Raw genomic sequence first — 27,788 nt, 5'->3', positions numbered from 1 at the left:
TGGTTTCTTCCTAACATTCCAACCCCATGTCCTGATCCTCTCTGCTTCCAAACTACTTGACACTCCTTGACTATGCTGAGGTTTTCTTGCTGTCATGTCTTTGCCTGATAGTTCTTGCCTGACGTGTAGTTTCTTGACTTGCTTACCTGATGAAATTGTATTCATGCCTTCAGACTCAGCTCAGAAGTAATGTCCTTGGGGAAAGGTCACAGAGAGAGTCTGTTCGTCTCTTCTAGCTGCATCTGGCCCCTCGTGCACCCCATGATCTGGGGTGTGCTCATCCTCAGTGTCTACTCCTTCCTTGTGATTCTTTGTCAGTGGTGATTAAGGGCTTGGGCATCTTGCCTCTCTTTCTTCCCTGTGCCTACTGTAGTTGGAGGCATGTGCCAAGTACCCAGTGGCTGTAATTATTTGACAAACTCTATGATGGTATGCTATTTTCATGAAATACATTCAAATGCTGCCTTCCTGTTCAGAAACACATTTCCTGTGGAAGAAATCAAAGTGTCAAAAGGTATGGATGGAGCTACTTCTTTAGCAATTTGTAGAACTGCCTGTGTTGAAGCTCTCAGGACACTCTAAGGCATTGGTGGTGTTTTGAGGACTTTAAAATGTTATTTTAAAAGTATAACTGGGGAAGGAGCTTCATGAGGGTGGGGACATATGTATACCTATAGCTGAATCATGCTGATGTATGGCAAAAACCAAAAAAAACATTGTAAGGCAATTATCCTCCAGTTAAAGATAAAGTTCAGTTCAGTTCAGTCACTCAGGCAAGTCCAACTCTCTGGAAACCCATCGACTATGGCACGCCTGGCTTCCCTGTCCATCATCAACTCTCGGAGCTTGCTCAAACTCATGTCCATCGAATGGGTGATGCCATCCAACCATCTCATCCTCTGTCATCCCCTTCTCCGCCTGCCTTCAATCTTTCCCAGCATCAGGGTCTTTTCCAATGAGTCAGTTCTTCGTACTCCTTTCCCAGTTTGGAACCAGTCTCTTGTTCCATGTCCAGTTCTAACTGTTCCTTCTTGACCTGCATACAGATTTCTCAGAATTGACCTGCATACAGATTTCTCAGGTCAGGTGGTCTGGTATTCCCATTTCTTGAAGAATTTGTCGCAGTTTATTGTGATCTACACAGTCAAAAGTGTTGGCGTAGTCAATGAAGCAGAAGTAGTTGTTTTTCTGGAACTCTCTTGCTTTTTCTATGATCCAATGGATGTTGGCAATTTGATCTCTGGTTCCTCTGCCTTTTTAAAATCCAGCTTGAACATCTGGAAGTTCACAATTCACATACTACTGAAGCCTGGCTTGGAGAATTTTGAGCATTACTTTGCTAGCATGTGAGATGAGTGCAATTGTGTAGTGTTTTGGAACATTCTTTGGTATTTCCTTTCTTTGGGATTGGAATGAACACTGACCTTTTCCTGTCCTGTGGCCACTGCTGAGTTTTCCAAGTTTGCTGGCATATTGAGTGCAGCACTTTCACAGCATCATCTTTTAGGATTTGAAATAGCTCAACTGGAATTCCATCACCTCCACTAGCTTTGTTCGTAGTGATGCTTCCTAAGGCCCACTTGACTTCGCATTCCAGGATGTCTGTCTCTAGGTGAGTGATCATACCATTGTGGTTATCTGGGTCATGAAGATCTTTTTTGTATAGTTCTGTGTATTTTCTTAATATCTTCTGCTTCTGTTAGGTCCATACCATTTCTGTCCTTTATTGAGCCCATCTTTGCATGAAATGTTCCCTTGATATCTCTAATTTTCTTGAAGAGATCTCTAGTCTTTCCCATTCTATTGTTTTCCTCTACTTCTTTGCATTGATCCCTGAGGAAGGCTTTCTTATCTCTCCTTGCTATTCTTTGGAACTCTGCATGCAAGGTATAAGTATATCAAACCACTTTATAGCAAGTCTGTAACCAGAAAGGAAAAATATGTCTTTGTGTTTATTGTCCTAACAGTACCAAAGTTTACTTAAGCATTTCCACATCGTTGGCTGTTCCACCAATCATATAATTATTCTATTAATTTGGAGACATTTAAATTGTTTCCAATTCTTGTTTCTATGAATAATATTATGGAAAGCATATTTCCCCACATATTTTAAAATTATTTCCTTAGGATTGATTATCCAAGTTACAAAATCTGTGCCAAACAGTATAAATACCTTTTGTTTTTGTATCGTGAATCATGAGAGCTATTACTGAACTACCCTCAAAAATGATTTTACCCATACGCTATTCCTCTATTCCTGCCAGAAATACTATGCCCTTTCACCTGACTCTTGCTGCTTTTTTTTTTTTTAATTTTGACTAAATATCATTTCAATCTAGGTATTTTAATTTTGAATTATCTGTAAAGTTTCTAATTATTATTCTTGACGGGAAACTTACTGAGACATAAAATTTAAAAGTCTGCTTTTAAACTTAACTCCATTTCACAGTTCAAAATACTGGAACTTGACTGCTTTCCAACTCATAATTATCAAATTATCAAGTGATCAAAAAGGGATTTGATGAGCTCTAACATCATTTTTTCATAAATTCAGTATTTCTTCTTTGTTTCACTTCCTGAAGCTTGTTGCTATAGTAAAAGTCACTGTGAATCACATGGCATCTATCCTGTGTTGGATAAGAAATAACTCCATCTCTGCAGTTGTCTGGCACATCTTGACTAAATATAAAGGGAAACTTTGAAGTGTCTCAAAGTTTTCTGGTTCCAAAATTTAGTTAAAAACTGAGTTGTTTGCAAAAGCAGGCATGAAAGGATTCACTTGGTATTAGGGACTTTAAGTTCTTTGATTGAAGAGTATGTATGAGGGAATGGAAAATATCCTCATTTCAATGCAATTAAAGGCTTGATGTTTTTTCCTCTTTGTTCACTAGAAGAGATTAATAGTTTAGTAAATGGAGATTCTAAACTGACTCTCAGGCATTGTGTCTACATGATGCCAAGTTTTACAAGTGAACTGTAAATTTTGTTCTCAAACAGTTCTCAGCATGGATGGCTGATCAAATTGATCCACCTGCCTTAATGGATCATTGTGTAACAGGGTGGAAAAACAGGAAACTTGATTGAAGCACCATTTTGATCAGAGACTGAAATCACATTATGTGAGTGCTCAGTCATTACAATGTCCTCCAGTAACTCTGTCCTGTGTGACTTCACCTCATTGTAGAGTGAGGAGATCTGCTAACCTCACCTTAGTCATGCTCATGACAAATAGAATCATTGTTCATTGTATCAACATTTCATGTCACTTGACAAAATATTCAATTTTCCAAAATACATTTCTGTTTTTAGAATTTTGATAATTTTTCCATGTAACTTTTGAATGAGGAGAATATATGTGGTTTTCTCAAGGATGAGCATTAAATAGTTCTCAACAAATCAGAATTTGTTGTGAAAAAAATGCATGTTGATTTTATAGTTGTTTATCTCTTTACATTCCTAGCTCATTCTCAGCTTTTCCATCTACTTACTGGCTCACCTACTACCTCTTCCATCTACCCACCCCACCCCAGAACTTGTACAACTCCTCGGGAAACACAAGGTGTCCTCTGCCTGTTAATGAGAGCAGTTTGGAAAGCATCTTCTCCTATAAGTGTTATTCCTTAAACAGTTGTTTCATACCATTCTTCAGGGTCAAATAAGGGAGCTGCTATAAAAAAACCAACCAGTTAAGTGAGTGACTAGTCAAACTGACTCATCTGCCTTAATGGATCATTGCGTGCATGCTTAGTCATGTCCAACTCTTTGCGACACTATGGACTATAGTCTGCCAGGCTCCTGTATCCATGAGGTCTTCCAGGCAAGAATACTGGAGTGGGTTGCCATTTCCTTTACCAGGGGATCTTCTTGACCCGGGGACTGAACCCACATCTCCTTAGTCTCCTGCATTGGCAGGCAGATTCTTTACCACTGAGCCACCTGGGAAGCCCAAATAATGGTTAAAAACAACAATAACCAACCACTTTTGCATTTAAACTCTAGGGCTGCAGTGTCTGGAGGTCAGCCATATCTTTCCTGCCCATGTGACAGCTTCCTGAACCAATCCTTATTTGGGGAGGAAATTGCGGGTGTTGTGGGGTCTGAAGGTTCAGAGATGGAATATTTGGTCTCCCTCTGCTAAAATCTTTATCTGGGTCTTTTAGTTATTTTCTTTCCAAGTTTTGTCTCTCCTTGACACTACTCCCATACCACCCTAGCATAATTAGCCTGTCCTTTCTCCCCACTTGGTCCATCACCTAAATCTGTTATTCAGAGGCTTCCTTAGTTCAGTTTCCTTGAGGTGAATGTGTCTCCAGAATTACTGCGGGGCTTTGGCAGAACTTTGTTACTTTCCTCATGAGGGCTGTATCTCAGCTTGGGTAGTTTCTCCTGATTCTGCTGCCCTCTCACCAGGCTGTTCTCTTGTCACTTTCCCTGTGTTAGGCAGTTAGTGCTGTGCTGTGAGGAGGTCAACCTTCTCTTAGGAGGTATTTTGACATTTGCCTTAGTTGTTTGGATTCTGGGCCCAGATGAACCCCCTCTGTGGTCTATGTAGGTAAATGACTGTGTCAAAAAGTGGTACAAAAAATGATGTGAAAATGCACATTTGGAAAGTAAAGCCAATATAAATATGAATTATGTCATTGACTTTTCTTAATAGGAACAAAATTTTCTGGCAGCAGGGAGTAGAAACATAAATTTAGTTTCTGGAGACTCATTACTTAATAGAAAATGTTCCATTTCAATATTTGTAAACAAACTTAAACTGCAGTTTCTTCATTAATTCATTCATTTAGTTAGAATATATGAGTTGAGCATCTTTTATGATGCAGATTTTGCACTAAGTAATGGAGATATAAAGACGAATAATATAGTTCCCACCCACAGGGATGTAACAGTGTAAAAGAAGAGACAGAAAAAGAGGTCATCTGAAAATAGCATGATTCTATAAACAGGGTATACACAGGGGCTTACGGAGAATGAATAAATGAATAATGGAGTAAGTCAATGAATCTAGTTCCTTTAATGTAATAGAAAGCAAGTAATTCAATTTGTTACTTACTGGATGCGGCAGTTTGAAAGTAAGTCTGCAGTTTTTTTTTTTTTAAACTTTTTTTTATTATTCTCTTTATCAAGGGATGGGCCTTAACACTCTTTCTCTTGAAGCTGGACAGGATTTTTGACTATTTGTGATGAAAGTGATGCTATGTGGCTTCCAAAGAGAAGATGCAAGGAGGATGCAGGAGCAGCCTTGCTTGCTGGAACACTCATGCTGGAGCCCCAGCTGCCATCCTAGAGGAAGCCCAAGTTAGCCCTTGCATGGAGACTTTATGGTAAAGCCCTAGGGCTGAGAGACAGAGAGAGAGAGAGAGGGAGAGAGATGCTTGGCCAGCCCCCAGTTTTTCCAACACCACTATTATTCCAGCTTTAGCACTATTTGACAGCAATCACTTGGGAGACCCCAAGCCAGAATTACCCAGTGAAGCCCTTCTCAGATTCCTGACCTGCAGAAACCATGAGACATAATAAAATGCTTGCTATTGTTTAAAGACACGAAGTATTGGGGAGATTTATTATACAACAATAGGTACATGGAGCAGATTTTTGTTTATGTCTTTTAAAAAAAAATTGTAGTGAGGTTCTGCAGTAACGCAAACTTCAAACATATGGCATTAGCTTTGGGCCTAGGCAACAGACAGATGCTAGAGGAGCCTTGAAGAAATTGTAGCAGAAGCTTGCTGGACCTTGAGGAATCTGTTATAAAAGTTTAAAGGAAAATGAGAAAAACTTTAGTGAAAACTGGAGGAAAGCAGGTCTTTGATAGATGGTGATGGGAAGAATTGTCACCTAGATCGTGTGGGAAAGAAGACATACCAAATGAACTGATGGAGCTGGCTGAGAAAATTTTCAGGGAGAATGTCCAAAAGGCCAAATGCTTTCCTTCAGATGCAGGGGCTAAGATACGAATAGAAAGAGTTAAGAACAAAATGCAACTGGGCAGTTTTCAATAAAAATTTAGAGAAAATATTAAGATGTCAAGATTCTCTAGGCTGGAAAATAAAACTGTTTGTTATTTTTAATTTAACTAGCTGACAAGAAACTCTCACAGTTAGTAATAGCTTTAGAGTAAAGATCAAATTCATGGCAGTTCTATAATGTCTTTGGTTAAGACCTGAGAAAAATGTCAGGTGCTACCTCGTCAGATCAGATCAGATCAGATCAGTCACTCAGTCGTGTCCGACTCTTTGTGACCCCATGAATCGCAGCACACCAGGCCTCCCTGTCCATCACCAACTCGCGGAGTCCACTCAGACTCACGTCCATTGAGTCAGTGATGCCATCCAGCCATCTCATCCTCTGTCGTCCCCTTCTCCTCCTGCCCCCAATCCCTCCCAGCATCAGAGTCTTCCAATGAGTCAACTCTTCGCATGAGGTGGCCAAAGTACTGGAGTTTCAGCTTTAGCATCATTCCTTCCAAAGAAATCCCAGGGCTGATCTCCTTCAGAATGGACTGGTTGGATCTCCTTGCAGTCCAAGGACTCTCAAGAGTCTTCTCCAACACCATAGTTCAAAAGCATCAATTCTTCAGTGCTCAGCCTTCTTCACAGTTCAACTCTCACATCCATACATGACTACAGGAAAAACCATAGCCTTGACTAGATGGACCTTTGTTAGCAAAGTAATGTCTCTGCTTTTGAATATGCTATCTAGGTTGGTCATAACTTTTCTTCCAAGGAGTAAGCGTCTTTTAATTTCATGGCTGCAGTCACCATCTGCAGTGATTTGGGAGCCCAGAAAAATAAAGTCTGACACTGTTTCCACTGTTTCCCCATCTATTTCCCATGAAGTGATGGGACCGGATGCCATGATCTTCGTTTTCTGAATGTTGAGCTTTAAGCCAACTTTTTCACTCTCCACTTTCACTTTCATCAAGAGGCTTTTGAGTTCCTCTTCACTTTCTGCCATAAGGGTGGTGTCATCTACATATCTGAGGTTATTGATATTTCTCCCGGCAATCTTGATTCCAGTTTGTGTTTCTTCCAGTCCAGCATTTCTCATGATGTACTCTGCATATAAGTTAAATAAACAGGATGACAATATACAGCCTTGACGAACTCCTTTCCCTATTTGGAACCAGTCTGTTGTTCCACGTCCAGTTCTAACTGTTGCTTCCTGACCTGCATACAAATTTCTCAAGAGGCAGACCAGGTGTTCTGGTATTCCCATCTCTTTCAGAATTTTCCACAGTTTATTGTGATCGACACAGTCAAAGGCTTTGGCATAGTCAATAAAGCAGAAATAGATGCTTTTCTGGAACTCTCTTGCTTTTTCCATGATCCAACAGATGTTGGCAATTTGATCTCTGGTTCCTCTGCCTTTTCTAAAACCAGCTTGAACATTGGGAAGTTCATGCTTCACATATTGCTGAAACCTGGCTTGGAGAAATTTGAGCATTACTTTACAAGTTTGTGAGATGAGTGCAGTTGTGTGGTAGTTTGAGCATTCTTTGGCATTGCCTTTCTTTGGGATTGGAATGAAAACTGCCGTTTTCCAGTCCTGTGGCCACTGCTGAGTTTTCCAAATTTGCTGGCATATTGAGTGCAGCACTTTCACAGCATCATCTTTCAGGATTTGGAATAACTCAATCCTTTCAAATAGACGAAACATCTTTTAAGGATCTTAAGGGCATACATCACAGGCTCCCTCTGTTTAACAATGCATGCTATGCTAAGTCGCTTCAGTCGTGTCCAACTGTGTGTGACCCTATGGACAGCAGCCCACCAGGCTCCTCCATCCACAGGATTCTCTAGGCAAGAATACTGGAGTGGGTTGCCATTTCCTTCTCCCCTATTGTTTAACAATAGGGCTTTTTAAAATCCCACACCTGGGCATATACCCAGAGAAAACCGTAATTCAAAGCGATAAATGTGCCTCAGTGTCTATGCAGCACTATTTACTGTAGCCAGGACGTGGAATCAGTCTAAATGCCCATCAACAGAGGAACGGATAAAGAAGATGTAGTATACATGCTGCTGCTGCTGCTAAGTTGCTTCAGTCATGTCCGACTCTGTGCGATCCCAGAGATGGCAGCTTACCAGGCTCTTCTGTTCCTGGGATTCTCCAGGCAAGAACGCTGGAGTGGGTTTCCATTTCCTTCTCCAATGCATGAGAGTGAAAAGTGAAAGTGAAGTCTCTCAGTCGTATCTGACTCTTCGAGATCCCATGGACTGCAGCCCACCAGGCTCCTCCGTCCATGGGATTTTCCAAGCAAGAGTACTGGAGTGGGGTGCCATTGCCTTCTCCAGTAGTATACATATATTATCCCATATACAATGGGATATCACTCAGCCACAAAAATGAACAAAATAATGCCATTTGCAGCAACATGGATGGACCTAGAGTTGTACTGAGTGAAGTCAGTCAGACACAGAAAGACAAATATCATGTGATATTGCTTATATGTGAAATCTAAAAGAAGAGAGTACAAATGAACTTATTTACAAAACAGAAGTAGAGTCACAGACATAGAAAAGAAACTTATGGTTACCAGGGGATATGTTTGGGGGAGGGATACGTTGGGAGATTGGGACTGACATAGACACACTACTATATATAAAACAGACAACTAGTAAGAACCTGCTATATAGCCCTGGAGATTCTGCTCAGTACTCTGTAGTGGCCTATATGGTAAAAGAATCTAAAAAAAGAGAATGGATATAATGTATATGTGTAAGTGATTCACTTATACCTGAAACTAACACAACCTTTACTCCAACAAAATTTTTTTAAAAAAGAGAGAAAATAAGGCCAAATTAAAAACAACAACAACAACAAAAAAAATCTTAAGGGAGTTTTCCAACAGCAACTTCACAGGAAACCCAAGGTAGAGAAGGTGGCTTATCTTAAAGAGATTTGTATAGATTTTGTTCAGTGGAGTGGTTTATACATTCATATACAAAAATCCCACAAATATTTTAAAGGAATTGTATCAGCCTGAACTGAAAAAGACAAAGACAAAACAAATGAAAAGAGGCCTTTGTTCAAACTAGTATGACCAAGAAGGAGGCTGAGAAAACTACTCTGATGCAAACAGGCTGGTTTTTATGGTAAAGTAAAAATGACTTAGAGGGTAAAACCAAGAATGTAGGGAGTGAAGCCAAGAACCACAGAGAAACACTCCTTGATAGAAGGACTGGGCCTCAGCTAGGAATTGGCAACACATGCCTAACTGAATTTCAGAACCACATGGACCAGTGACTATGTCGTGCTTCTTGTTTTCCCCTTTATAAACAGGAGCATCTACAATGGTTATCCTATACCTGTCCCACCACTGTGTGTTAGGTATGTGGGACAGACAAATTGCCACTCTACATCATAGTTGAGAAAAGTTTTTGCACATAGAAAGAGACTGTACCCAGAAACCTATGTCCAAAGAACTGGACCCAAAAAATATCACACTTGGATTTGATTTAGATGAGAAGATCCTGAACTTCAAGCCTGATACCATAATGTAATGAAACCTGAGGGGTCTTGGGAAGGGAGTAAATGAATTTTGCTTGTATAATTGTGCCCAGAAAGTGAACTGCCGTGGTTTAAAAACACATCTGAAATCACTTTGGCAAGCCTTCTGTCCAGAGGATTTTAGAAATTGTTTTCACCAATAGAATAAGGAAGAGGGATGCTGTGTGATTTCTAAGGTAGATCATAAATGGTAATGTAATTTCTGTCTTCTTTGCTGGAACATTGCGGTGGGGCCTCGTGCTGGTAGGGTAAGCCACCTGACTGCCCTGGGGCCCCCAGACTGTGAGGAAACCCAAATGGCCCACCTGTGGAGATTATATAAAGGAGCCCCGAAGCAATATTTCTGTCTATACACCTCTGTTTCTGTATTTTTATCTATCATCTGTTTATCTATCTATCTATCTACATATACATAGTGATCCCTTGGTATCCTCAGGGTATTCGTTCCAGGACTCCCCACAGATACCAAAATCTAGGAATGTTCAAGTTCCTTTATAAAATGGAATAATATTTGCATATTTGTACATCTTCCCATATACTTTAAATCATCTCTAGATTACTTAAATACAACATAAATGCTATGTAAATAGTTGAGGTGCATGGCAAATTCAAATTTTGCTTTTGGAACTTTTTAGAATTTTTTTTTGGAGGGGGATATTTTTGATCCATGGTTGGTTGAATCTGTGGATACAGAGGGTTGACTTTAGAGAGGTGCCTGGCCAATCCCTTGTTGCCCCAGACCTTCTGCTGTTCCTGTACTAGCACCTGCCCCCTGCTTCTGACTGGATGAGAAATCCTGGGCTAGAGTTGCACAGAAGAATCCTTCCAAAATACCTGACTCACAGAAACTAAATTTGGGGCTGATTTGTTGTAGAGTCATAGCTAGTCAGAATGCTAGCCATGCATACTTAGAGTTTATAACTTACATTTCCAAATGGGAACATAGATATTGATCTTTTTTTTCTTTTAGTCTTTACTCTATATTAGATACATTGTAAGCAATGTGTTGAATGACTGAATCAATGCATACCCCCATTTTAAGGTGAGAAAACCGAGCCATCGAGAGATTAAGCAAATTAAAGTTACAAGGTAAGCAAAATCACACTTGGATATGAAACATCCCAAAAGCCATTCAATAAAGTTCATTCAACAAATACTTTATTGTGTTTCGTCTATGTGCCAAGCACTGGGCCAAGCAATCGGACTATAACGGGAAGCATGAAAGCAATAGTTCTTGCTTTCAAGGAGCTTGCATTCCAATGAGAAACCAGCAACAAGCAAGAAGTAATTATTAACTTTGAAAACTGCAGAGAAGAAATATAAGAGCATGCTCTGATAGTTTACATCAGGGAATGCTTACTCTAGAGAAGGTAGCCAGGAAAGTTCTCTCCAGGGAGGAGATGTTTGAGCTAGAGCCTGAATGTTGAGGCATAGCCACTTATGTGAAGGGAACTCTTAGCATGTTTTGGGGAAAGTGAAAATGAAGTCGCTCAGTTGTGTCCGACTCTTTGCAACCCACTGGACTGTAGCCCACTAGGCTCCTTCAGCCATGGGATTCTCCAGGCAAGAATACTGGAGTGGGTTGCCATTTCCTGCTCCAGGGAATCTTCCTTACCCAGGGATCAAACCCGGGTCTCCTGGGCTGCAGGCAGATGCTTTACCCTCTGAGCCACCAGGGAAGCCCTGGTGAGTAGTTTTCCACCCAGTACCTCGGCGTGGGCTGCCCTTTCTGGAGCCTCAGATGAGTAGGACTGGCAGTGAAGATGCTGTGCAGTGGGCATGCTGCCTGGCGATGGTTGTCTAAGTTTTGCATCTTTGGCATCCCTCCCTCACCCTAGTCCTAGCCCTGCTGTGAATTTCCACATTTAGGTCTGATGCGTGACTTCTTATCAAGTTTAAGACTCAATTAATAAAATGTAAGAACTGATACAGACAGACTCACACAGACACACATACCTAGGAAAAAGTCAAAGCAAAGCATTCTTAAAAGTTATGATGTTTTAAAATGGAACTAATGGGAATTTTTTGAAAGGTAGCAGGAGAACTGGCTCTTACATTCCCGGTTGGGACTTGCTAACTAAGGTACAAGGCTGGGGTAACACTGTGGGGTCGGCTGTCTCCTTACACTTGTAATGTTTTAGTACCTGTTCAGGGATGAACTAATCAGCTCCAGGTGGATAAAAGGCAGTGATAGCTTCTGAAAAAGAGAGAGAGAAAAGCAGTGCTGAGCCCAGGAGGCACTGTGAGTGACACTCCAGCAGGGGAATTTTGGAAAATTTTACTATGTACAAAGTGCTCTTCTGTAACACAAATACCTGTTTTGGTCAAATTCTTAGAAACTCCCTCCTTCAGTGATTCAAAGAACAGGTGTTACTGCAGTAGGATTCAGAATGTACCATGGCCAAGTTGAACTGAGAGTCTCCCTTCATCAGTGGACTCATTACCCCTTACAGGTTCTAAAACATCCTTGGGACACTGAAGATGGTAGCTGAGGTGAAACTACGTGACTTGCACACGCACAGGGGAGGTGGTGCCGAGCAGCAGACCTGAAGCCAATCTGTACTCTGGGAAGAGACAGTGTGTGATATGACCAACCTAGACAGCATATTCAAAAGCAGAGACATTACTTTGCCAACAAAGGTCCGTCTAGTCAAGGCTATGGTTTTTCCTGTGGTCATGTATGGATGTGAGAGTTGGACTGTGAAGAAGGCTGAGCGCCGAAGAATTGATGCTTTTGAACTGTGGTGTTGGAGAAGACTCTTGAGAGTCCCTTGGACTGCAAGGAGATACAACCAGTCCATTCTAAAGGAGATCGGTCCTGGGTGTTCATTGGAAGGACTGATGCTAAAGCTGAAACTCCAATACTTTGGCCACCTCATGCAAAGAGTTGACTCATTGGAAAAGACTCTGATGCTGGGAGGGATTGGGGGCAGGAGGAGAAGGGGACGACAGAGGATGAGATGGCTGGATGGCATCACTGACTCAATTAACGTGAGTCTGGGTGAACTCCGGGAGTTGGTGATGGACAGGGAGGCCTGGAATGTTGCGATTCATGGGGTCCCAAAGAGTTGGACACGACTGAGCGACTGAACTGAACTGAATGTGTGTCTGCTCACTTCATGCTTTGTTTTCCAAGTATTCTTTTGATATAACCAGCTTTGCTCATCCTATCATTGTTCATTTTTCTTTTTGATTCTTTGAGGGATTGTTTTTCCAGAGGAAAATGTTGTTCAAGGTCATTCATTTCTAATTCCCTGTATTTGTTACTGTTGGGCTATTAATGTCTTTTTACTCTATGTATACCTTTTTCCTCCCCTTCTATGAGAAATTTTATGCACATAACTTTTCTTCTTTACACACACTTCCTATTTCAGGCCTCACTGCAGCCTAATGAGGCCCAGGACTCAGAGGAGACTGAGGAAAGCTTGGATTCTGCTCATCTGAAAAGCTCAGGCTAACTCAGGTTTATAGAGTAACTCCTTGAGCCAGGCATTGTCTCCTGGGGGCTGGGGATCTAGAGTTTCATGCATCCCTGGAAGAACTCACAATCTAATGTAATTACCTCTTTACATAAATGTCTATAGTAGAGAGGTAATGATAACACTGATGCTGGAACTGAAGCTCCAGTACTTCAGCCTGCTTTCACCTGCTGTGAAGAGCTGGCTAATTGGAAAAGACCCTGATGCTGGGAAAGACTGAGGGCAGGAGGAGAAGGGGATGACAAAGGATGAGATGGTTGGATGGTTTCACTGACTCAATGGACATCACTTTGAGTACAATCAGGGAGATAGGGAAGGACAGGGAAGCCTGATGTGCTGCAGTCCATGGGGTCACAAAGAGTTGGACACAATTTAGTGGCTGAAGAACAACAACAACAATTATAACACTAGTTATATCAGGTATATATATCTGATATAGATATAGATAGATATATCAGATATCAGAAAAGCATAGAGTATGTACTTGGAGTGAGCTGCTCACATGTTGGGTGATGCTGAGCACTCTTTTGAAGGATAACTTTGAGTTTTCTAAGTGGACCAATAGGGCATTCCAGATAAGGTGATTAATTAGGTCATTAGTTTTTTCCCTTTCTCTTTCTTTCCTTCTACCTTTCTTCCTTCTTTTTTCTATTCTCTCTCTCTTCCCCTCCCTTCCCTCTTCCCTACTTCCCTTATTTCCTTCCCTCTTTCTTTTCTTTCTATACTTATTATGTGCCAGGTATGTTCTAGATAGTAGTCATACAAGGTGAATAAGAACGGTCAAATACCAGAGATATTTTTAGGTACTATGATAGAAGCCTGGACATGCACAATAAGGGGACAAGGGGAGAGCTAATTTCTCTTGGGAGAGGTTTCAGGAAAATTTTATAAAGGCAGTAATGATTGAGGAGAATGTTAATAGATAGAGGATGGGTTCCCAGGCTATATGAAAGAGTGTGAGGGAAAGAGAATTTTCCAGGCAGAGCATGCACAAGAGCAAGGAGGCTTGAAGGAACTTACACATTTTGCAGAACTGCAAGGAATTCAACCTGTTTGGAACTTCAGCTGTTTATTTTGGGGCCCAGGGATGGAAGTGAAGTGAGATGGTGCACAGGGCCTTTACTGGAGGACCACACACTAGTAGAAAGGTGAGGCACAGGGAGGTTGTTTCGAGACCCTAAGTGATTTGGCTTGTCTGAAGGAAGGGAAGGAGAAGAGATTAAAGGAGAAAAGGGCATGCAATCCTGGCCTAAAGCAAATGGAACTTTTCCTTGTCAGTGGTGAGGAGCCATGGATACGTCAAAAAAATAATTGTTAAAAAATGTTCATTTGTAAAAATTTACATGTAATAAAATCTGCTTTTCTTGGCAAACAGTTCTATAAATTCTGACAAATGCGTAAAGTCCTGCATCAGCCCTCATGGACAAACGTGGAATAGTTCCATCACCCCCAGTGGAGTCCCCCAGACTGCTGCTTTGGAGTCCACTCTCCCCATCCCAGGCAACCACTGATCGTTGGTTTCTATTCCTGTAAGTTTGCCTTTTCAAAAGCATCGTATAAACAGAATCAGATAATATATATGGCTGGCTTCTTCCACTTATTATAATGCATCTGAGATTAATCCATTTGGTGTAGGTGTCAGCAGGCCATTCCTTTATTGCCAGGTGGTCTTCCATGTATATATATATATATATATATATATATATATATATATATATATATGTTCTGTAGATTGTTTATCCATGGAACGGTTGGGGGACATTTGGGTTACTTTAATTTTTTGGCAATTATGAGTAAAGCTTCTATAAATATTCAGATGCAGATTTTTTTGTATGAACATGCTTTCATTGCTCTTGGTAAATACCTGGGAGTGGAATTACTATGTCATGTGGAGAATATATATATAAATTTGTAAGTAACTGCCAAACTGTTTTCCAAGGTGCTCATAGTCTTTCATTCATTGGCAGTGTATGAGAGTTCCAGTTGCTCTGCATCCTTACCAACTCTTGATGTTGTCAGTTTTTTTTTTTTTTTTTCTTAATTTTGGTCATTTTCTAGGTGAGTAATGGTATCTCATTGTGTGTGTGTGTGTGTTTTCACATTCTCCAAATGACTAGTGATTTGAATATTTTTCATATGCTTTTCCCCAATTGACTAGTGATGTTGAGTATTTTTCATTTGCTTTTTGCCATCTCTATGTGTTGTTTGTTGAAATGTATCTTCAAATCTATTGCCAAATTTATTTTATTGGGTTGCTTGTTTTCTTATTACTGGAGAGTTCTTTATATATTCTGGGTACAACTTATTTATCTGATATGTGTTTTACAAATATTTTCTCCCAGTTTGTAGTTTGTCTTTTTATTCTTTCAAAGATGTCTTTGGAAGATAAGAAACTTTTCATTTTGATGAGTCTAGTTTATCAATTTTCTCTTTTAGGGAAACCTACTTGGTAGATTTTCTAAGAAATCTTTGCTTAAGCAAAGCTTTAAGAATTTTCTTCTATATTTTATTTAAAAAAATTATAGTTTAGGTTTCACTTTTAGGTCTATAATCTATTTTGGGTTAATCCGTGTATGGTGTAAGAGTTACAGGTAGAGGTTAATTTCTTTTTTTCATTCTTTTTGAAGACAAGACAATTTTTTAAGAGCAGTTTAAAGTTCACAGCAAAATTGAAAGGAAGGTACAGAGATTTCCCCTATACCCCTGCCCCTGACACATGTGTTTTTGTTGAGTCACTCAGTCTTGTCTGAACGACTCTTTGAGACCCCATGGACTGCAGCGCTCCAGGCTTCCCTCTCCTTCATCAACTCCTGGACCTTGCTCAAATTCATGTCCATTGATGAATGGTTGATGATATAATCCAGCTATCTCATCCTCTTATCCCCTTCTTCTCCTGCCTTCAATCTTTCCCAGCATCTTTCCCACATACATACACAGTTCAGTTCAGTTCAGTTCAGTCACTCGGTCGTGTCTGACTCTTTGCGACCCCATGAATCACAGCACGCCAGGCCTCCCTGGCCATCACCAACTCCCGGAGTTCACTCAGACTCACGTCCATCGAGTCAGTCATGCCATCCAGCCATCTCATCCTCTGTCGTCCTCTTCTCCTCCTGCCCCCAATCCCTCCCAGCATCAGGGTCTTTTCCAATGAGTCAACTCTTCACATGAGGTGGCCAAAGTATTGGAGTTTCAGCTTTAGCATCAGTCCTTCCAATGAACACCCAGGACTGATCTCCTTTAGAATGGACTGGTTGGATCTCTTTGCAGTCCAAGAACTCTCAAGAGCCTTCTTCAACACCACAATTCAAAAGCATCAATTCTTCAGTGCTCAGCCTTCTTCACAGTCCAACTCTCACATCCATACATGACCACTGGAGAAACCATAGCCTTGACTAGATGGACCTTTGTTGGCAAAGTAATGTCTCTGCTTTTCAATATGCTATCTAGGTTGGTCATAACTTTCCTTCCAAGAAGTAAGTGGCTTTTAATTTCATGGCTGCAATCACCATCTGCAGCGATTTTGCAGCCCCCAAAAATAAAGTCTGACACTGTTTCCTCTGTTTCCCCATCTATCTGCCATGAAGTGATGGGACCAGATGCCATGATCTTCATTTTCTGAATGTTGAGCTTTAAGCCAACATTTTCACTCTCCTCTTTCACTTTTATCAAGAGGCTCTTTAGTTCTTCACTTTCTGCCATAAGGGTGGTGTCATCTGTGTATGTGAGGTTATTGATATTTCTCCCGGCAATCTTGATTCTGGCTTGTGCTTCTTCTAGCCCAGTGTTTCTCATGATGTATTCTGCATATAAGTAAAATAAACAGGGTGACAATATACAGCCTTGATGTACTCCTTTTCCTATTTGGAACCAGTCTGTTGTTCCATGTCCAGTTCTAACTGCTGCTTCCTGACCTGCATATAGGGTTCTCAAGAGGCAGGTCAGGTGGTCTGGTATCTCCATCTCTTTCAGAATTTTCCACCGTTTATTGTGATCCACTCAGTCAAAGGCTTTGGCATAGTCAATAAATCAGAAGTAGATGTTTTTCTGGAACTCTCTTGCTTTTTCGATGATCCAGCAGATGTTGGCAATTTGATCTCTGGTTCCTCTGCCTTTTCTAAAACCAGCTTGAGCATCAGGAAGTTCATGGTTCACATATTGCTGAAGCCTGGCTTGGAGAATTTTGAGCGTTACTTTACTAGCCTGTGAGATGAGTACAATTGTGCGGTAGTTTGAGCATTCTTTGGCATTGTCTTTCTTTGGGATTGGAATGAAAACTGACCTTTTCCAGTGCTGTGGCCACTGCTGAGTTTTCCAAATTTGCTGGCATATTGAGTGCAGCACTTTCACAGCATCATCTTTCAAGATTTGGAGTAGCTCAACTGGAATTCTATCACCTCCACTAGCTTTGTTCGTAGTGACGCTTTCTAAGGCCCACTTGACTTCACATTCTAGGATGTCTGGCTCTAGGTCAGTGATCACACCATCATGATTATCTGGGTCATGAAGCTCTTTTTTGTACAGTTCTTCTGTGTATTCTTGCCACCTCTTCTTAATATCTTCTGCTTCTGTTAGGTCCATACCATTTCTGTCCTTTATTGAGCCCATCTTTGCATGAAATATTCCCTTGGTATCTCTAATTTTCTTGAAGAGATTTCTAGTCTTTCCCATTCTGTTGTTTTCCTCTATTTGTTTGCATTGATCACTGAAGAAGGCTTTCTTATCTCTCCTTGCTATTCTTTGGAACTCTGCATTCAGATGCTTATATCTTTCCTTTTCTCCTTTGCTTTTCGCTTCTCTTCTTTTCCCAGCTATTTGTAAGGCCTCCTCAGACAACCATTTTGCCTTTTTGCATTTCTTTTTCTTGGGATGGACTTGATCCCTGTCTCCTGTACAATGTCATGAACCTCCGTCCATAGTTCATCAGGCACTCTGTGTATCAGATCTAGTCCCTTAAATCTATTTCTCATGCATAGCCTCTCTTATTATCAACATCCCCCTTCAGAATGGTGCATTTTTTTTTTTTATAATTGATGAGCATACAGTGACACATTGTAATCACCTAAAGCCCATATTTTACATCAGGGTTCACTCTTAGTGCTATACATTCTGTGGGTTTGGACAAATATACAATGATTTGTATCTACCATTAATATTATACAGAGTAGTTTCAGTGCCCTAAAAACCCTCTGTGCCCTGCTTCATTTCTCTACCTTGCCCTGCCCAACTCTAGCAAGCTTTGATTTTTCTGCTGCTGGTGCTTCTGCTAAGTCGCTTCAGTCGTATCTGACTCTCTGAAACCCCAGAGACAGCAGCCCACCAGGCTCCACCGTCCCTGGGATTCTCCAGGCAAGAACACTGGAGTGGGTTGTTATTTCCTTCTCCAATGCATGAAAGTGAAAAGTGAAAGTAAAGTCGCTCAGTCCGTGTCTGACTTTTAGAAACCCCATGGACTGCAGCCCACCAGGCTCCTCCGTCCATGGGATTTTCCAGGCAAGAGTACTGGAGTGGGGTGCCGTTGCCTTCTCCGTTGATTCTTCTACTGTCTCCATACTTTTAGCCTTTGCAGAATGCGATATAGTGGAATTGTATAACATGTAGCCTTTTCAGATTGGCTTCTTTTACTTGGAGATATGCATTTACACTCTCACTATGTTTTTTCATGGCTTGCTACCTCATTTCTTTTTATTACTGAATAATATTCCGTCATCTGGATGTGCCACAGTTTATTATGCATTCACCTACTGAAGAACATCTTTGCTGCTTCAAATTTTGGCAACTATGAATATGAAGTTCATTTCTTCTCAGTCAAGGCTGCATTTTAGAAAGCTTACTCTGAAACAATGTGGAAAATATGGTGAGGGACAAGAAAAGATTGGGTACAAAATTTCTCAATTAATTTCTCTCTTACTGTTCCAGGACAAGTTGTCCATAATAAGTAGGTATGTAGAAAAAGCATTTCCAACACAGGGATTGCTAGCATACATGAAGGATTTGACTGAGTAGTAAAGTATTTTAAAAACATACCAATCAGTCTATTGGAGTTTGACTCAGTGACTTGGCCACAACATAGCCTGAACCTTGTTTGACCTTTTTTTTAATTGCTTAGTGGATATAAGGAATTTAAAAGGAAGTATGTGTTCTCTTTTATGTCACGTAATTGTATATCTGACTAAAATGATTAGTGGAGGCTTCACCAATTTTCTGGGTGGTGTCATATTATGGGAAGATGGATTTACTTTGATTAATGGATAAAAAAAGTCTTAAGAAAATCTAGGTGTTGGCTTATGAGATCAAATACCTGATGAGACTAGTTGTTGTTTATTCTGTAGACAGCAAAGATAGGAAAATGCAGCTATTTCTTTTGCCCATCTTGAAGTTTCATTTTCAGTGAATAAGTAAAGTCTATGTGTTTCTTAACTTTCATTAAAATCAATTTAGAAACTGTCAAGTGGGAAGTAAAATTAGAGAATAGGAGTTTAGGCTGTGGAATTTGACTACTTAGGATCAACTCCTAGAGTCACTAACTGTGACTTCTCTAAAGGCACTTAAATACTATGACCTCATTTCCTCCTTTACAAAGTAGGAATGATATTTTCAGTACTTTTTAAAGGGTTCTTTTGAAAATTAATAGAAATAATATCTTAAAATACTTAACTAAAACTGATATATAATATGTAATCAATAAATACTATGTATAGTAAACATTAACAAAATTAAGAGCTTACTTTAAGGCATTGTGCAGAAATAGAATGATGAAATACTACATAACTTCCTCAGGGAGTTTGCAATTTGCAATCTATTTGGAATGGCAGATCTGTTAAGAGCTAGCACTTATAACTCAACCAGAATGAAATAAATGTTGTGTTATTTTTACAAGATGAGGGGAAGCTAGAGTGGTGAAGGCTCCCTGGGAGGATGAGAAGCTTCAGTCAAGGACAGCATTTGATCTGAACCCTGGAAGAAGATGAGGAGTGTTATAAATGAAGAAGCAGAGAATGGCCCAGACGTGGGCCCAGAAAGGTTTAGAGATGGAGTCTCTTGAGCTTATAGATAGAAAGGGTAACGGGTGAGGGAGAAAGAAGTGTTCGGAAAGGCAAGAAAAAAGTAAATTATAAAGGGCTCTGGATGCCAAGAAGAGAGGTGGGTTTGGTTCTAATTATTTTCAATACTTAAAAATTTTTTCATATCAGTGTTCTGAAAAAGCCATCTTGGAAGAGAATGCATGCAAAGTTTTACTTCCTTTCCTTTGGAAAAAAGCCCCCACCCTTGTAAATCATTAATGGCCCATTTAAAAAAGAGATTACAGTTGTGAGAGTTACTATTTTTCTGTTCAACAGAGAAATAAAAAGAAGCGTATTGAATTATGTGAAATATGAATTGGTCTCTGTGCTCCAGTACTTATCTAGGACAGATTTATAAATATAAAATGATATAAATGACCATCATTCAGCTCCTTTAATGTTAAAAAAAAGCTTTTAATGTTAAATCAAGGGTACTGAAAGAGAAAGTTTTAGGGAAAAACAGCTGTAGTCTGGAAATCTTAAGGTTATTCTTATTTTCATCTGTGTTCACTTATGTCTAACCAGTATTTGAAGATTTGTAGCTTTCTGCCTACTCTGCCAATTCTTATAACACTTGAGGAATTAAGAATTTACATACTCCTTTATTTGTCCCTAAATATATTTTATAAGAAACAGTGAGATCTTAAATTGTTTTATCACTTTTCATTGCACAGTTCATTGCGGAAGAACTAAAATTCAGATAATTAATTTTCAAGAAATGTTTAATTAGTTCTAAAAATGACAGAAGATCGTTTTCCTCAAAAGTTTAATCCAATGTCTCCTGAAATAATACTGGGATGTAGTGTTGGGAGAAGATGACAAGAAATTGTTTCAAATTCTAGGTTAGGCAAGCAATGCTCTAATTAGTAGACTGTAGTGGAAGGAAAAATCATCCAAAAAATAAAACATGAAAACCAACTCTTTCAGTGTTCCAAGGATAGTTAATTCTCTTAGAGAGGTTTACCTATACCTCGACTGAGAATTATTTAAATTGTCTATTAAATATTCAAGTTATTATTGAAAAGAAAAACCAAAATAAAAACTCCTTCCTTCAAAAGCTTTGTAGAGGAAAGTTTGGAAGCACTCACAATTTTATTGTTCACCGTTACCTATTCCTCCCCCATTTCAGAGTCCAGATTGGCTTTAGGAGTTTTCTACTGTGGTATTTTTTTCAGGCTTACCTTCCAAAGGAATTTTCTTGTTTTATCAAAACTAAGCTTAGCCATTTCCTTAGCACTCTGATAAATGATTGCCAGTTTGAATCTAGTGTTTATTCATTTGTTCATTTAGTATTTATTGATTTCTGTGAATGTATTTATCATCATCTATAATAAATACTTTTTCACTTACTTAAAAGGAAGTGTGAAAATAATAAAGACTTTAGAGTTCAAAGTTCTGAGGTGAAATTCTGAGTTTACCCTTAACTGCTCGGATGTCTCAGCTAAACTCATGTAACTTCCCTGAACTTCAGTTCTCTCATCTGTAGAAGTGAAGTGAAAGTGCCTCAGTCGTGTCCGACTCTTTGTGACCCCATGGACTGTATAGTCCTGGAATTCTCCAGGCCGGAATACTAGAGTGGGTAGCCTATCTCTTTTTCAGCTGATCTTCCTGACCTGGGAATTGAACCAGGTCTTCAGCATTGCAGGCTGATTCTTAACCAACTGAGCTATGAGGGACTCATCTGTAGAATGGTGTGAGAAAAATTCCCACCACATGGGGTTTCTGTGAATACCGTAAAGGAGAGTGCAAACTGTAAAGTGCAACATGAATGATATTTTTAAAAATTAATGACTCTTGCTGAGAGAACACTTGATCAGCACAAGATACTCTTTTGATTGTGTATGTTTTAGGCACATAGGCAGGCAGATGCAGGATAGACTGGGATGTGTGGCAGATGGATATGCTCTAAAGATGGCTGCAGTAATACTCCAATCTGGTTTTCTTCTTACAATGTGATCTTGACACACCTCCCATTGAGAGATGTGGTCTATGTCTCCTGTTGGACATGGAGACGTTGTGACTACCTCAACCAAGCAAGTATGGCAAGACTGACATTATATGACTTCTGAGGCTAGATTATGCAATGCCATGCACTTCTATCTTGCTTTCTTGGGACACTCACGTTTGGAACCCAACCTCACTGCTGTGAGGAAGCCCCTGTTTACACACATGGAGAAGCCACATGTAGGTGTACTGGGGGACAGACTAGCTGAGGTCCAAATTGACAGCCAGTATCAACCAGCAGTGACTGAAGAGGCCTCCAGATGAGTCCAGCCTTCCTTGGGCCTTTGAGTCTCCTCAGAGAGTAGACATATACCATCTATGCTGTGCCCTCTCCAAATATCTAACCTACCATAATCCTTGAGCAGAGTAAAATAACTGTTTCACACCATCAAGTTTTGAGGTGATTTGTTACACAGCAATATCTAACAAATAGCCTTACAAATAGCTGTGAATAGAAGAGAAGCGAAAAGCAAAGGAGAAAAGGAGAGATATAAGCATCTGAATGCAGAGTTCCAAAGAATAGTAAGGAGAGATAAGAAAATCTTCCTCGGTGATCAATGCAAAGAAATAGAGGAAATCAACAGAATGGGAAAGACTAGAGATCTCTTCAAGAAAATTAGAGATACCAAGGGAATATTTCATGCAAAGATGGGCTCAATAAAGGACAGAAATGGTATGGACCTAACAGAAGCAGAAGATATTAAGAAGAGGTGGCAAGAATACACAGAAGAACTGTACAAAAAAGATCTTCATGACCCAGATAATCACAACGGTGTGATCACTCATCTAGAGCCAGACATCCTGGAATGTGAAGTCAAGTGGGCCTTAGGAAGCATCACTATGAACAAAGCTAGTGGAGGTGATGGCATTCCAGTTGAGCTATTTCAAATCCTGAAAGATGATGCTGTGAAAGTGCTGCACTCAATATGCCAGCAAATTTGGAAAACTCAGCAGTGGCCACAGCACTGGAAAAGGTCAGTTTTCATTCCAATCCCAAAGAAAGACAATGCCAAAGAATGCCCAAACTACTGCACAATTGTACTCATCTCACATGCTAGTAAAGTAATGCTCAAAATTCTCCAAGCCAGGCTTCAACAGTATGTGAACCGTGAACTTTCAGATGTTCAAGCTGGATTTAGAAAAGGCAGAGGAACCAGAGATCAAATTGCCAACATCTGTTGGATCATGGAAAAAGCAAGAGAGTTCCAGAAAAACATCTCCTTCTGATTTATTGACTATGCCACAGCCTTTGACTGTGTGGACCACGACAAACTCTGGAAAATTCTTTAAAAAATGGGAATACCAGACCATCTGACCTGCCTCTTGAGAAATCTGTGTGCAGGTCAGGAAGAAACAGTTAAAACTGGACATGGAACAACAGACTGGTTCCAAATAGGAAAAGGAGTACATCAAGGCTGTATATTGTCACCCTGCTTATTTAACTTATATGCAGAATACATCATGAGAAATGCTGAGCTGGATGAAGCACAAGCTGGAATAAGATTGCTGGGAGAAATATCAATAACCTTAGATATGCAGATGACACCACCCTTATGGCAGAAAGTGAAGAAGAACTAAAAAGCCTCTTGATGAAAGTGAAAGAGGAGAGTAAAAACGTTGGCTTGAGGCTCAATATTCAGAAAACTAAGATCATGGCATCTGGTCCCATCACTTCATGGCAAATAGATGGGAAGACAGTAGAAAACAGTGACAGAATTTATTTTTTTGGGCTCCAAAATCTCTGCAGATGGTGACTGCAGCCATGAAATTAAAAGATGCTTTCTCCTTGGAAGAAAATTATGACCAACCTAAACAGCATATTAAAAAACAGAGACATTACTTGGCCAACAAAGGTATGTCCTTTCAAAGCTACGGTTTTTCCAGTAGTCATGTATGGATGTGAGAGTTGGACCATAAAGAAAGCTGAGCACTGAAGAATTTGATGCTTTTGAACTGTGGTGTTGGAGAAGACTCTTGAGAGTCCCTTGGACTGCAAGGAAATCCAACCAGTCCATCATAAAGGAAATCAATGCTGAATATTCATTGGAAGGACTGATGCTGAAGCTGAAACTCCAATATTTTGGCCATGTGATGCGAAGAACTGACTCCTTGAAAAAGACCTTGATGCTGGGAAAGATTGAAGGCAGGAGGAGAAGGGTACGACAGGATGAGATGGCTGGATGGCATCACCAACTCAATAGACATGAGTTTGAGTAAATTCCGGGGGTTGGTGATGGACAGGGAGGCCTGGCGTGCTGCAGTTCATGGGGTTGCAAAGAGACGGATATGACTGAGCGACTGAACTGACTGAGCTGAACTGAATAGCTAACCAGGACAAGATAAGAGGATTTATCTATTCTAAACCTATTCTTAATATTTTAATATGGTTGTAAAGAAAACTGAAACTGCCTTACCTCTTTAATTTTAATAGCTCTACTCTGTGATAGAAAGCTATAAGTATTACTTGCTGGAACTCCAGAGTGGAACAGAGATTTAAAAATTAAACCCAAGCCACACTTAGAGAGTTCTTATCTTTTCTCAAGTGGGACCAAATATAATGATGGTAGTTGCCAATAGTTACCTGCAAGACCACTTCCTTAACTTCTCAGTGGAGGGCTAGGGTACTCCTGCTTGCTTCTTTCCACTTTTCCAAGGAATGAAAAGTGAGCGTCTCCATCCCCTTGAATCTCTTGAGGTGGAATCCAACAAAAATGTTTTTGGTGCTACCAACTCTGGCATTTCATCTTTCAGAATAAGTGGCAAGCAGAAAGCAGACACTCTGTGAATAATTGGGAAGAGCAGAGAAGCTCTTTGCGGCTCTTTATTCTCTTTGTGGCTTGATAAGATACTTTGGACAATAGGCTTTTCCTGATCCCAGATGTCTCAGTTCTATATAGTTCACCTCCTTCATCTGTTTAAGAAAATTAAAAGCTCTCTCTAAACCTGTGGGCCTTTGCTCAAATGATTTATTCTAGTACAAATGACTCCCTTTACTTTAAAGTCTAGTAGAAATTTACTTTCTTCATGAAAGTTTCATGAGTTAGAGGCACCTTAAACCTTCTTAGCACTTTGTTGGCACTTCCCTTAGAATTCTTAACACCGCCAATGCTTGTTTCCCTGATTAGATTTCAGTGCCATTCTTGGCAGGGTCACCATCTTGTTCTCCTTCATGACCCCTACTGTGGTTTCTCAGGAAATGCTTGTTGAATTCCATAAGGCAGCCTGAGGTGGTGCCAAAATTGTGCAATCAGAGTCAAGAGACTTGGCTCCCAGTCTCAGGCCTGAGCCAGGTTTGTCAATAAGCAGATCCTGAAATTGGGGTTGTGACCCTTGAAGAGTCTTCACCTTTCTGGGCCTCAGTCTGCTCCTCTGGGAAACAAAAGTTTTAGAGTAGATCAGACATTCTCAACTAGGTATGCTTTCTCAACACGGGTCTGGTTCATCCTTGGTTATACTTCCTTGACTGGATACATGACTTATAAGATGCCTTCTGCTTCCAGAAATAAACATGGGTTTTTGGATGTTGCTGTGGCTTATACAGTTGGATGGAAGGAAGCGAGCAGATTGGGATCACAGGTTAGTACTTCTGAGACATAGCAAAACAGAGTTGAATTAACTTTCTAAATGCTTATAGCTAACATTCATTAATCTAGGCATTTTGCTAAGGGCTTGAAATGCATTCTCATTTGATCCTCATGATACCCTTAATGAGGCAGGTCCTATTATTACCCCCTCCCCCCCCCCCCCATTTTATAGATGAAGAAGCTGTGGCTTAGAGAGGTTAAACAATGAGGCGGGTTGCTAAACTAGGTTACTAAGCACTGGGACTGATCAAACCTAAGTTCTCCGACTCCAGAACCTGTATTTCTACACCCCCCCTAGCTGCTTCTCTCTTAGTTTTCACTTGTGTAGTAGGAGATATGCTCATCTTTCAGGGAGTTGTCATATGGTTCTTAAAAATATTGACTTTATTAGTGTATATAATCCCTTTCTCTCACTGATGGCTGGCAAGTGAGGTGTACACTCTTTAGTATAATAATCTTTATGAAAACAGGCCATGGAGACATCATCAGGCTATTTAATTTTTGCAATTTGCAGCGTGCCACTCCAGATTTATGCCACAGTGGCATCTTTTTATTCTGTCATACATACCAGGACAGACTGTTATATGAAAAGAGCTTGCTTTCTGAAAGAAATGCCTGGAGTTGAAGGAAGAGCTGGTGTTGTAAGATCACCAAAGACCAGAAAACGGAACACATCTTGTGGTAACTCACCCAGAGTTCTCATTAGTGGGGTGGGAAATGCTGCTCTGTAATTGCATAGATAGAACCATGATAACCTATTTCCATTTGCAAAATGTTTCACCCCCTAGCATGATGGAGCACTTAGCACCATGGCACCCCAGACATCATATCTGTTTCTGTATGAGAATGACTCCCAGATTGACTTTTTTACCCCCAGTTTCCCCATCAGTTCATCATTTCTAGCTTGCCTCAGTAACACCTCTGCCAGCTGGAATGGCTCTTGGCTTCTGCTGAGCACGGCTAGTTTTCCCCTCAGGTGTTTCGAGCTCCCAGTTTCCTAGTCTTTGTGGGCAGAACACCTTTGCGTTCATCTGATGGGTACTTTGCTGTAAGGTCATTTAGGCTCTTAGCCATTTGTGCTCTGTCTTCCGGTCGCTGCCTGATCTCATGACTTGTACCTGCATGGCATTTCTAAAGTCTCTTCCGACACTCTCCTTTTCTACAGGATTATGATCCCCTGTCCCACACAAGCAGTGGTTCTCCTCCACCCTTGATCGCTTAACCTCTGAAAGTTAAAAAAAAAAAAAATTCTATTACAGACTGGTAAAGTGATCCTTTCCCTTCTAAAGTCAGTGTGAAATAGTGTAAGTGGGCCTGGTGTGACCAGTCCTTGTGCTTGGGGCTGCAGGAGATGAAGGAAAGACAAAGAAATTGGAAAGGACACCAGTAGGCTTGTGGAGGGCTGGTTCCAGGTGTTGGGCAAAGTCCCCTGGCTGCCTGCTCCTGGGAACCTGGCACGTGATGTCAGGGCTGGGACATGCAGCCCTGGCCAAGAGAGGGCTTGAAGACTTGGGCAACCTAGTCACTAACATCTGGGGACTTCAGTCCCTCTACAGGAGAGGTCTCCCTGGTGGCCAGTCTCCCTTCCTTGTATTATTGGAAGTGACAGAGTGCCTCACCAAACGCGTGCATTTCCCAGCCTCCTTGGCAAGAAGTATAGCCACACGTGTCTGGCATGAGATCTCAGGCAGTTCCATGTGAGTTTAAAGTAGGAGGTAACTGAGTGGGGAAGGGCTCCTTTTTGGCCTTTCCTCCCTTCTTTCCTGCTACCTTTTGTGCAGCTGTTGGAATTTCAATAGCCAACTTGCACCCTGAGGTGCTTGGGAATAGAAGGCATGCCTAATGTATTAGTTTTCTACTGCGGGGTAATAAATTACTACAGATGTAGTGGTTCAAAGCAACGCAAGTTTATTGTCTTACAGTTTCTCTGGGTCTGAGGTCTGGGTAGGAGCTAGTTAGATTTTCTGCTCAAGGTCTCATGAGGTTGAAGTCATTCAGCTGTGTTTTCATCTGGAACTCCGGCTCCTCTTCCAAGCTCATTCAATTTTTGGCAGGATTCAATTCCTTGCAGTGGTAGGACTGAGGTCTTTCTTTCCTGCCTGGCGCCTAGAGGCCACTTGCAGATTCTAGCCACTTGGCCC

Source organism: Bos grunniens, chromosome 5 (genome assembly GCF_055505025.1).
Source record: "Bos grunniens cultivar Pamir isolate PY7600 chromosome 5, Bosgru_T2T1.0, whole genome shotgun sequence".
Lineage (NCBI taxonomy): Eukaryota > Metazoa > Chordata > Mammalia > Artiodactyla > Bovidae > Bos > Bos grunniens.
This window is presented reverse-complemented; position numbering follows the sequence as displayed.